A 12274-nucleotide genomic window follows, 5' to 3' on the forward strand; every position below is an offset into this window, starting at 1 on the left:
TGATGTACGAAATGTGTGGGTTTTTTTTTCTGTAGAATGTTTTACATTTCTTCTCATGATATTTCTTACTAAGCCTAACTCCAAAAATAGTCTTCTGGTATTATAAAAGCTAAATCAAGTATTACATCTATATTTTTTTTTATTCTAATCGCTTATTCACATCTTCCCAATTCTTTACTTCTTTGAATAATATTTAGGTGATATTTTTTCTGTTGCAATTACAAACTGGATAAAAAAAAATTAATGGCTTTATCTTTGCCATCGCCATCGACAGATTTGATACATACCTACTCAAGTAATATTAGGTGAAATGTAGTGAAGAAAATCGGCAGATATAACTACATATGTACTAATGATTTTGTTGTCTTCTTTTGATAGATGTATCATCACCAGGTCTTTAGAAATATTTACCTATCTCTATCCTCTCTTTTCACTTCATCCTCGTCACCACTATAATAACTACTATATTTACTCGTTTCATATTCGAATAAGATTTGACTAATTTGCTTCTCTCTTCCTCAGCATTTTTGCATTAAATTCTGCTCTATATATATATGGCAAGCTACCATGATGCTCAATCTCCATTCCTGTCGAACATCACTGTCCTATTCCTGATTCTTTCCCATTCATTTCACGTTCTATCGAATGGAGGGAGGTGGTGGATAGCAGACTGGAATTATTTCCCAAACAGAACGATATCACTTTGAATAGATATCCATAAACTGAGCTAACCACAATATGATATTGACAGCACTGGCAGGGATTCTGACATAAATAAGTTATGAAGCTATGGTCATTCAGAATTCAATTTTTTTTTCTCTCGGTGAAATATCGTTGATTTTTGCTAGCTTTTCCTGTTTTTGTTTGCTTTCTTTTTTTCCGTCTGTCTCTAGACCCTACAAACAAGCAAGCAACACAGACGCTCTCACGTATACATACAAATTAATTTTATGAGACCCCCCGAGGACAAAAAACCTTGGAATAAATAGATTGTCAATTTCAGCTTGAAAGCCAAATCAGTTTTTGAAAGTAAAAATTATAATTAAAAACTATATAAAAAAAGTCGTAATAAAGTTGCATGTTGATTAATTGAACAATATTTCGGGCAGGAATATGGTTAGCTTTACTTTTTTTTTTTAAATTCTCAAGTTTTCAAAATGACTCTAAATCGGGACCGATGTAACACCTGCGCCGCTATAAAACTCAACCCCGAAAGAACTATGGCCAAAAGTGATTAGAGCTCAACCTAGTTTCTCTACTCAAATCTCTCTCTCTCTCTCTCTCTCTCTCTCTCTCTCTCTCTCTCTCTCTCTCTCTCTCTCTGGCCAATTTTGGATTTCTGAACCAAGAGAAAAGAGAGGTTGGGAAGGTTCCCTAAAATTGTTTATTTCTTTGTCGATCCAAGCCTTGAAACTTATACTGTACTGAGATTTTTGTAACAGTTCATAGTAGCAAGGAGAAAGAAAAAAAAAACATTGAATATGTATCCATCTCTTCAAAAAATCTATACATTAATACCTTCTATGAGGTAGTCTTCAACCCACCGGATAACTAAATTCATAAAATAATCTCTCTCTCTCTCTCTCTCTCTCTCTCTCTCTCTCTCTCTCTCTCTCTCTCTCTCTCTCTCTCTCTCTCTCTCTCTACAAGCATCCAAAGATATGCCATAATTATGAAATATATGGTAAATGTGCGTATTTAGACGGATATGGAGACGAATGCAGAGATCTCCATCCAAAAATATGCAAAACCCTAAAAGAAGGAAAAGGATGCAGTTTCAACAAAAAATGTCGATATATGCATCCTGCAACTATGAATGAGAGTAAGAAAACTCAGCAAACTGAAAAGAAAAACAAAAATGAAACAAAAAAAGAAACAAAAAAGCAGACCGCGTATATACCGCACTATGCACCAAAAAAGGCCTTTCAACCTAAAGCTCCACAAATAGAGCCCAACTACAAAGAATGCATATATAATGCCAGGGGTTGGTGCAGATATGGAGATAATTGCAGGTTTACACACAAAAATAAGTATGAAGGCGAAAGAACAAATATTATGGAAAAGTTGGATTTTTTAATGGCAGAATTCCGAGAAATGAAGAAAAGAACATCATATCAGAACAGGAAGGAAGCATGGGAGAATCCATATTATTACCAATATTAAATAATGGAAATGAGACACAAACCATAATAGTGATGAATGCACAGGGTTTAGTCACGAGTAACTCTAAAAGGAAAATAGAGTTCCTAGAAGAACTAACACAAATTGAAAAAATAGATATATTAAATATAAGTGAAACATGGTATTCCCAAGAGACTGGCAGTGATGACCAGATAAAGGGTTTCCAAACTTATAGATCAGACAGAAAAAATAGGAATCAAGGGGGAACCGCAATATATGGAAGAGACATAAATCAAGGAAAAGTCTGTGAAAAATACAGCAACACAGAATGTGAATTGATTGCGGTAGAATTTGAATTTGAAAAACTAGTGAATATTGTAGTTTACAGACCCCCAAATACTAAGGAGTTTGACATAATAATAGAAAAAATAGATGATATATGTAGAAACCATAAAGACTGGAATATACTCCTATCCGGAGATTTTAACTTTCCTTTCGTGGATTGGAAAGAACGGATAGAAGAAAGTGGTTGTATGTATACATATAAAAAAGAAAGTAATAGTAGCGCAGAAGATAAGAGGCAATTTGAAAAGCTTCAAGATATGCTATTAGAACATAATATGCAACAAATAAACCACATTCCAACAAGAAAGGAAAATGTCCTAGATCTAGTATTTGTGAATGAGGTGAATTATGTTAAAGAAATAATAGTGTATAACACGGGAATTTCAGACCACAATGTCATAGAATTGATAGTTCATTCCAAAGCAAGTGATCACAGAATTAATAAAAGCACAAAACTTTGGGAAGGATATGGAAAATATAACTTTTACAGTAAGAATATAAAATGGTCAGAAATAAATGAAGAACTGAATAAAGAATGGAAAAATGTATTTATAAGTGATAATATACAGGTAAATACGGATATACTGTACAAAATACTGGAGAAAATTGTTGAAAAATATGTACCGAAAAAAAACAATAAACAAAAGACGTGCATACCAAGAGACAGAAGGATCTTATTTCAGAAAATTAAAAAGTGGAATAAAAATCTTGCAAAAGAAAAAAATGTGTGGAAAATGAGGGAAATAAAATGTAAGATAGAAAATGCAGAACAAAAGATTATGCAGTCGAAAGAAAATGAAAAAAGGGACTTAGAAGAAAGGACACTTCAAAATATAAAAAGAAACCCCAAAGTACTTTACTCCTATGCAAAAAAGATGAATAAAAGGAGAATAGAAATAGGCCCTCTAAGAATTGAAGGACGGCTAACGAATGAAAAAAAGGAAATATGCAACATATTAGCAGAAAAATATAAGAGTGAGTTCACGCCAAGAATTGCGAATGAGAATAATGAAACAGAAATGAGAGAAGAAAATGTTGAATATCTAACGGATATAGATATTAATGAAGCAGATATTGTCACGGCTATAAACGAAATTAAAAATGGATCGGCAGCCGGACCAGATGGAGTTCCAGCGATTTTGTTAAAAAAAACTGCAAACACTATCGCGAAGCCACTTGCAATACTGCTAAGACAGAGTATAGATATGAGCGAGATATATGTTAAACATAAATTAGCTTATATAACCCCTATCTTCAAAAGTGGATCAAGACTAGAGGCAAGCAATTATAGACCTGTTAGTCTAACATCACATATTATGAAAGTGTATGAGAGGGTAATAAAAAAGAAAATAATGAACCATTTGGTCAAAAATAATTTGTTTAATATGGGTCAACACGGTTTCGTACCTGGAAAAAGTACACAGACCCAACTGATAGCTCACTATGAAAACATATACAATAATATGATAAATGAAAAAGACACAGATGTGATCTATCTAGATTTTGCAAAAGCCTTTGACAAGGTAGACCATAACATATTGGAGAAAAAAATGAGAAAGCATAATATTGTGGGAAAGATAGGAAAATGGGTAAAAGAATTCCTGCAAAACAGAAAACAGATAGTGGTTGCAAATGACGAGAAATCAGATGAAGCCCAGGTAATATCTGGTGTGCCCCAAGGTACGGTATTAGCTGCACTGCTATTTGTTATCATGATCTCAGACATAGACTGTGATGTTGAAAACTCCGTAGTGAGAAGTTTCGCCGATGACACAAGAATAAGTAGAGAAATTACTTGTGATGAAGATAGGAACTCACTACAAAGAGATCTAAACAAAATATATGGATGGGCGGAGATAAATAGGATGGTATTTAACTCCGATAAATTCGAATCAATAAATTATGGAAACAGAGAAGGAATGGTGTATGCATACAAGGGACCTAATAATGAGACAATCACAAGCAAGGAAGCAATTAAAGACCTTAGTGTAATTTTAAATAGGAATATGTTATGCAACGACCAAATAGCAACACTGTTGGCTAAATGTAAAGCAAAAATGGGAATGTTATTCAGACACTTTAAAACAAGAAAAGCTGAACACATGATTATGCTTTACAAAACTTATGTGCGTAGTACACTCGAGTACTGCAATGTGATATGGTACCCACACTACCAAAAGGATATTGCGCAAATAGAGAGTGTACAAAGGTCCTATACTGCTAGAATAGAAGAAGTTAAGGACCTTGATTACTGGGAAAGACTGCAATTTTTAAAACTATACAGTCTAGAAAGGAGAAGAGAATGCTACATGATAATACAAGCATGGAAGCAAATAGAAGGAATTGCTGAAAACATCATGGAGCTTAAAGTATCAGAAAGAGCAAGCCGAGGTAGATTAATAGTACCAAAAAGCATTCCAGGTAAACTGAGAAAGGCGCACAGGACATTAATCCACTACGCACCAGCATCGATAATGCAGCGACTATTTAATGTGCTGCCAGCTCATCTAAGAAACATATCAGGAGTGAGCGTAGATGCGTTTAAAAGTCAGCTCGATAAATACCTAAGATGCATCCCAGACCATCCAAGACTGGAAGATGCAAAATACACCGGAAGATGTATTAGCAACTCTCTGGTGGATATACGAGGTGCCTCACACTGAGGGACCTGGGGGAACCCAAACAAAAAATAAGGCAATAAGGAAGGTAAGGCATTATTTGTCAACACCTGCTTTTGAGTGCTCTGCAAACTTTCTCGATTATCTATGAGATTACATCACTTTGAATTGACTGAAAGCGGCGGTAAGGCTCAGTGATCAGTGCTGTGTCATTAGGGTGTTTATGATTTTTTTGAATTATACTTTATTTAGGATTAAAAATCTCGCTTACTTGGCCATACCACTACATTCAAGATTTTTCTAAATCGCGCATGTGCAGTGCAGAGTGTGTGTGACGTTGGTATTCTGGTCATGGCTACGTCACAGTACCAGAGAAACGAACACAGATACGGGCATTGTTAAAATATCAGTTGATAATGACTATGAAATTCTCAGGACCTGGTACTCTTGCTGATGTTGGGGAGGACCTTGTTTTAAGTGATGATAAGGCTGAAGAGCACCTGCTTACACAAGAACACTGGCCATGACTTGTCTCTACTGAATCTCTTAAGTTAATCCCTGCTGGTGCAGCCACTTGCCCAATGGACCATACCCCTATCTCCAACAAACGATGTATGGAGCATGATTCGGATAGCAGTTATGAACCATCGTCCCCTGCTGTTAAAACTACAAAGCGTGATGCTTCTTCCTCTCAAAGTGAAATTCTAAATAGTTCCTTGCCTCGAACTGCTATTCAGAGTATACCTACCATGGTTACAAAACCTGTTCTCCATGCCTGTGTTCCGTGTGCTAAATACATAAAGCTTCTATTTAGGAGAATCCAGGAGTTAATGTGAAGCTTCGCTGGCTATTGGAGGCTACCAAATTGTTCCACCTCAATCGGGAATTCACTGAAGGTGAAATGTCTCTGGTCACTTCTTGAGTTGTATACATATCGAGGCATCACCTGGATATCATAAATAGGGTCAAGGGTGGTGAGGTTCTGTCACTTGTGTTAGGTGTTAAGGATGCTGTAAACAGGCCCTGTAAGTTCCTTACATATCTAATTACTCAATATCCTGTGGATGTAGACCCTTCATTAGCTAAGGAACTGACGGAAGTGTACACTGTGTATCGCTGCCTACAGGATGGGAAGTCTATCAATCTTATTCTTATTACTTGAACAGAACCAGATCCGCTCCCGCCTTTTGTCAACTTTTCCTTCCTACCTTGTCTAACGGCATGTGAACTACGCAGAATGCCAGAGGTATCGGGCACATCTCACGATATTGGGCTGCTCCTGAAAAGTGTGCATTTTTTGCTGTACCGCTGAGTGGTTGACACTGCCTCGGCATCAACATCACGTTCATTACCTCTACCTACACCAGACACCTCACATTGGAAATGCCTGAGATGTGGTGAGCCTGGAGTCAATGTGTGGCATGACTGTGCCAGACGATCCACGCACTGCATTGGACCAGCATATTGCACAACAGCTGCCACTGCCATTAATCCCGCCCACTGTTACTGCTTCCTCACAAGTGTCTACACTTTGTAATGATGTAGTTGTCCTCAATTCTCGGTGTGACTTCTTACATAACTTATTGAAGCTGTTGAATCTTGTATAGAGAGCATGGACACTCACATCGGCAGTCTCTTAGCCTCCTTTGAACATCTCGCTTCTAAATTTGTTACTAATGACACCACAATACAATCTCTCGTTGAAGCCTAGCAGGTTGTTATTACATCAGTTACTACACTCTTGAGAGTGTTACTAATGCCCAAACAGACATTTACCATGTGATATGCCACTAATTTTTACTCGTGTCACCACTGCCTCTTCGTCTAGTCACTGTTCTTCCAAGGGACATGTTCGATAACCAAGTGAAGCTTAACATCATCTTGTGGAATGCCTGGGGTAAACACAAAGTGGACAAAACTTTCTGCAATTAAGGGAATTGTACATAGTCACCACCCATATATTATTCTAATTTAGGAAACTTTTGTTGCTATTGCTCAACCAAGAAAAGAAGCTCCCACACTCACTGGTTATGTGTCCTACGTCCATTTATTAAGACATGGCCTCATCACCAGGGTAGACTTCTCTCAAACTCCGAGGATGAAGACACAATATTTTAACTATTTGAGATTACTGTTGGCGGGGGCACCATACGACTGTGCAATGTATATGCAGCACCAAGTAGGATAAATACAACGAAGCTTCCAGCACCAACCTTCCGTGGTTTAATTTACATTTGAGATTTCAACGCCCGCTATCCAGATTTGGGAGATCTTGCTGCCACTGTGAACTGCAACAGGAATCTACTTCTAGGATACAATCGTCGAAATCAACTGACCTGCTGGGACACTGGTGGATCTACGCACACACAAGGTAGTACTTTGGATCACATCTTGACCTGTGGACTCGCACCTTCCCGAGTAAAGTGTGTAACGGTTCCTACACTCTTCTCTGATCACTTTGGTCTCAGCATTCATTATTCCTTTCACCTACTCCAATACACAATCGCTCTTGCATCACAATTTCGCCTAAGTACCAGCCTACGTATATCTCATATATGACTAACCTTTTCTCTATGTTTGACCTCCACTGTCCTGAGAAACTTTACTCCTTACTTGTTAGCACCATACTACTTTTCATACACCATACATCAGAAAGCCAATATCAGGCATGGTATTGGTGCCATGACACTGGATAATCGAATTTCTGAGACACGGAAGAATGTCATGGATGATGGTCTTGCCTTCATGAGACAACCAAGTTCAAAGACCCTGTACCAGTATCAACTATCAAGAGATGATCTAGTTGCTCTACAACATTGGGTACAAACAGATTCCTGACACAAATTAACAGATAGCTTCAACCATAAAAAAAAACATTGGTTCCATGTAGCGCCTCATCAAAAAGATTGTGAAGAAGGAACCCTCAAGTGTCCTCCACCACAGTCCTTATTAATTATACACCCCTGTAATAATAGAAAAATCTGTTGAGTTTACTTTTGCAATAATTATTAGGTACTCCCAGCTACATGATGAAATGGTATCAAGCAAAGAAGAAATGAATAGTAAGTTAACAAAATTTGTATTGGAATCAGCACAAGAGATAGCTGAAAAAGTTCCTAAACAAGATCAAAGAAATCCATAAGAAAAGACTAAAAGCCTCATAAAGAAAAGATTGGAAATGAGGGTAAAATCCAAGAGAGATGTGATAGAATTGCAATAACTATCGAAAACAATAAACAAACAAAAAACCCAAGACATTCATAAACAAAATCAGACTAAAATTGAGGAAACACTAAAGAAAGGAAGAAGCTTTAAATTGATGAAAAGAATACTCGAAATAGAACGCCAAGAGATATTTGATATAAAGAATGAAAATGAAAATATCAACAATAAAGATGGAATGATATAAATTACAGAGAATTTACATACAACACTATAAAATAATGGTATAAGAAATATTGTTGCCAATAGAAATAATGAAACACCCAAGTCGGTACCAAACGTAACAGTAGGAGAAGTAGAGAAAACACTAAAAATCATTAAATGAGGAAAAGCAGTGGAGGGTATTCTAGCAACATTTGCGAAAAACAAACGGACATGGACAGCACTAATTAAAGCCCTTTAAGGACAAGGAATGGGTGTATCTTATCTTACAACACTTGATGAAATCAACAGTATATGGGAAGTACTGCATCCTTAAAACTACATAAAAAAAATTGAGCAAATATCAATTGAGAAGGAAGTTAGGCAGGGAAACCACATCTCTCTCAAATTATTCACAACATGCCTTAGAGAAGCTTTTAAGAATTTAAAATAAGATATTAAAGTGGAATAACTTAACAACTTAAGGTTTTCAGACGACATAGATCTATTTAGTGAATCATGCGAGGAATAGATGATTAAAGATTTGAAGGAAGAAAGTAGCAATGTAGAACTGAAATTAGGTATGAGGAAAATAATATATATTGATCAATGAACACATAGAAAGACAGTTGCGAATGAATATACGTGCTTAGAACAGACAATAAGCAGTCCCCAAGGTCATGAGACCAAAATTAAAAGAAAGATAAGCCTGGTATGGAGAGCTTTAGGTAAACAAAATGAGATTATGAAATGAAAAATGTGACTTTCTCTAAAACGATAAGTATTTAATTAGATGGTCGTACCAGTATTAGGTTATTCATCAGAAATTTGGAGCCTTACTGAAGTCTTAAAAGATAGGTAATTATAACTCGAAGAGCTATGATCAGAATAATGATGGGAATAACACTAAGAGACGGGAAAGGGTCAACATTGATACGAAATCAAACTAAAGTAGAAGATATTTAAACATTTTTTAAGAAAAGGAAATGGCAATGGGCAGGGCATATAATGAGATTGAAAGGTAATAGATGGACAAGAGGAATAACAAAATGGGTCCCTACTGATTGCAAACGAAACAGGGGAAGGAAGAGAAGACGATGGATTGGTGAGCAAAGAAAATTTACGAGTATACCCTGCATAAAAAGAGGATAAACAGATGGGAGTGGAAGGACATGACTGAAGCCTTTTTTTCTGCAGTGGACTAGTTACGGTTGGTAATGATAATTATACACACACACGCACACACACACACACACACATATATATATATATATATATATATATATATATATATATATATATATATATATATACCCACATATATATATATATAAATATATATATATATAAATATATATATATATATATATATATATATATATATATATATATATACATATACATATATGTATATATATATATTTATATATATATATATATATATATATATATATATATATATATGTATATATATATATATATATATATATATATATATATATATATATATATATATATATATATATATATATATATATATACATATATGTATATATATATATATATATATATATATATATATATATATATATATATATACATGTGTGTGTATTGGAGCTCTAGAGTATACAGTAGGCTATATTAACGCTTTTTATACTGTTGATGAAAAGAATAATAATTTGTTTTTCATGTCTATATATAATAATCTTTCTTATGCCCAAATAGATCGATGATTGACTTCCTTCCTTGACCACATATTGGAAATAGTTGATGACTTGTGAGGTTTTATATATTTCGAAACATTAAAATTTTAAAGCAAACAAATTAACTACTCGCTGATGTACGCATTTGTAAATATTTCAACAGGCCTTTCTTTCCAGTTAATACAATTATCATTCGCTCAATTTCTATTTATTCAAATGAGTCTAAGTATCAAATCCAATTAGAGCCACGATATGATGAAGAAACTAATTAAGAGACAGGAAAAGTAAATGTTTATTTCAATTTTACTTTTTTTTATTTATTTTTTGTTTTCGGATGTATAACTCGCGGCTACGATGGAATGGGAACGTCAACTCATATCTTGCTGGCAAAGGCGAGAACGAAAATAAACCAAATTTTCTATCCATTTATAAGTTTTCTTCTTTACTTTAGCATTTCCGTCGAAAGAAGTCATTAGGTTGAAGTGGAGTTTTGGCGAGTCAATTAAAATTAGGATAAATGGGAACTGCAGCAGAAAAGGAAATGATTACGTGGAAAATTATTTTTAAGAGTGATTAATGGCGTATATCAAAATCCACTATTCGGATTTGAAAAAAAAGAACATTTCCTGGGGTATAGATATGAACAGAATTATTTAACCCGAGAACTGCTACAAGCCTCTTGAGCGGCTGTATGGGAGACTGCTATAAGCCTCTTCAGAGCGCAATTTTCTCTTTCTTCTTGCAAATTCCCTTGTGAACTTATTCGACTTTTATTATTTTTCTTATGATAAAATAATATTTCTGGTAGAAATTTTAATGTTTATAACCTTATTTTACCTATATAATTATGTATAATATAAAACCTTTCCACATATGAACTTTAACTTTTTTGCAAGGGAAAAAGGCGAATTGTAATTATTTTCAGTTAAAACTGGTTTTATATTAACATATTAGAAACATAAATGATGAAAAAAAAAAAACATATAACATTATACATACACATACATACCAACGATATCACATCGTCATATATTGTGTAGGGAGGGAAATAAAACCTGTGGCAACTCTCAAATCCTACGTCAGGACGGCGGTTGCCTAGTTTTATATTAACGACAACAATACCGAATGTTTTTGTTTTGAATATCTGCGAGTGTTTGTTTACAAAGTATAATTTTATTATAAGTAAATGGAGGGTTGTTTACAAGGAGTATGAGTTACTATTATAATGTAATGTAATGTGCCTTCATGTCCAACCGACTGCTTTCGTCACTGGCATACCCAAAATATTGAGAGAGAGAGAGAGAGAGAGAGAGAGAGAGAGAGAGAGAGAGAGAGAGAGAGAGAGAGAGAGAATAATCTATTTAAGAAATTTTTATATAGCCTGTTTTCATTATGTACTGTATATCCACAATAGGAATTTTCTATATCTTTTGTATATACCGTAAATACTGTATATTTTAATATGCGGTGATACTTTTGATATATGCATTACTATATACAAATGCTTAAAAATGTCATAAAAACCTATTGTCATTAGTCTGAACACATGGGCCAGGTCATGAGTTTATTAGTTACTGTGTTTATCTATACAAAATTCCAATAATAATTATCATGTTTTCAATATGATATAATTATTGCTCTCTTTATGTACTTTAAATATGACATTTTAGGTTACAACTAATATATATATATATATATATATATATATATATATATATATATATATATATATATATATATATATATATATATATATATATAATATATATATATATATATATATATATATATATATATATATATATATATATATATGTGTGTGTGTGTGTGTGTGTGTGTGTGTGTGTGTGTGTGTGTGTGTAAAACACTATGGTATTGCATTACTTTTATTCAGTTTGTTCCTTCAAATATTCTAAGTTGGTTTATCAAAATTGTAAGTAAAAATATATATTCTCACTAAATATGATATATTATTTTGAACAGATTTAAGATAATTGCAATGGTAACAATAGTCACTTTATGAATAGATAAAGGAAAAAAAAACGAAGTAAATAATGTGTTTGTAAATAGTAAATGTGACTACATCAACTAAAATTATCATTATTATTTCAGGAATAGATACAA

The sequence above is a fragment of the Palaemon carinicauda genome, chromosome 9 (genome assembly GCF_036898095.1).
Source record: "Palaemon carinicauda isolate YSFRI2023 chromosome 9, ASM3689809v2, whole genome shotgun sequence".
Classification (NCBI taxonomy): domain Eukaryota; kingdom Metazoa; phylum Arthropoda; class Malacostraca; order Decapoda; family Palaemonidae; genus Palaemon; species Palaemon carinicauda.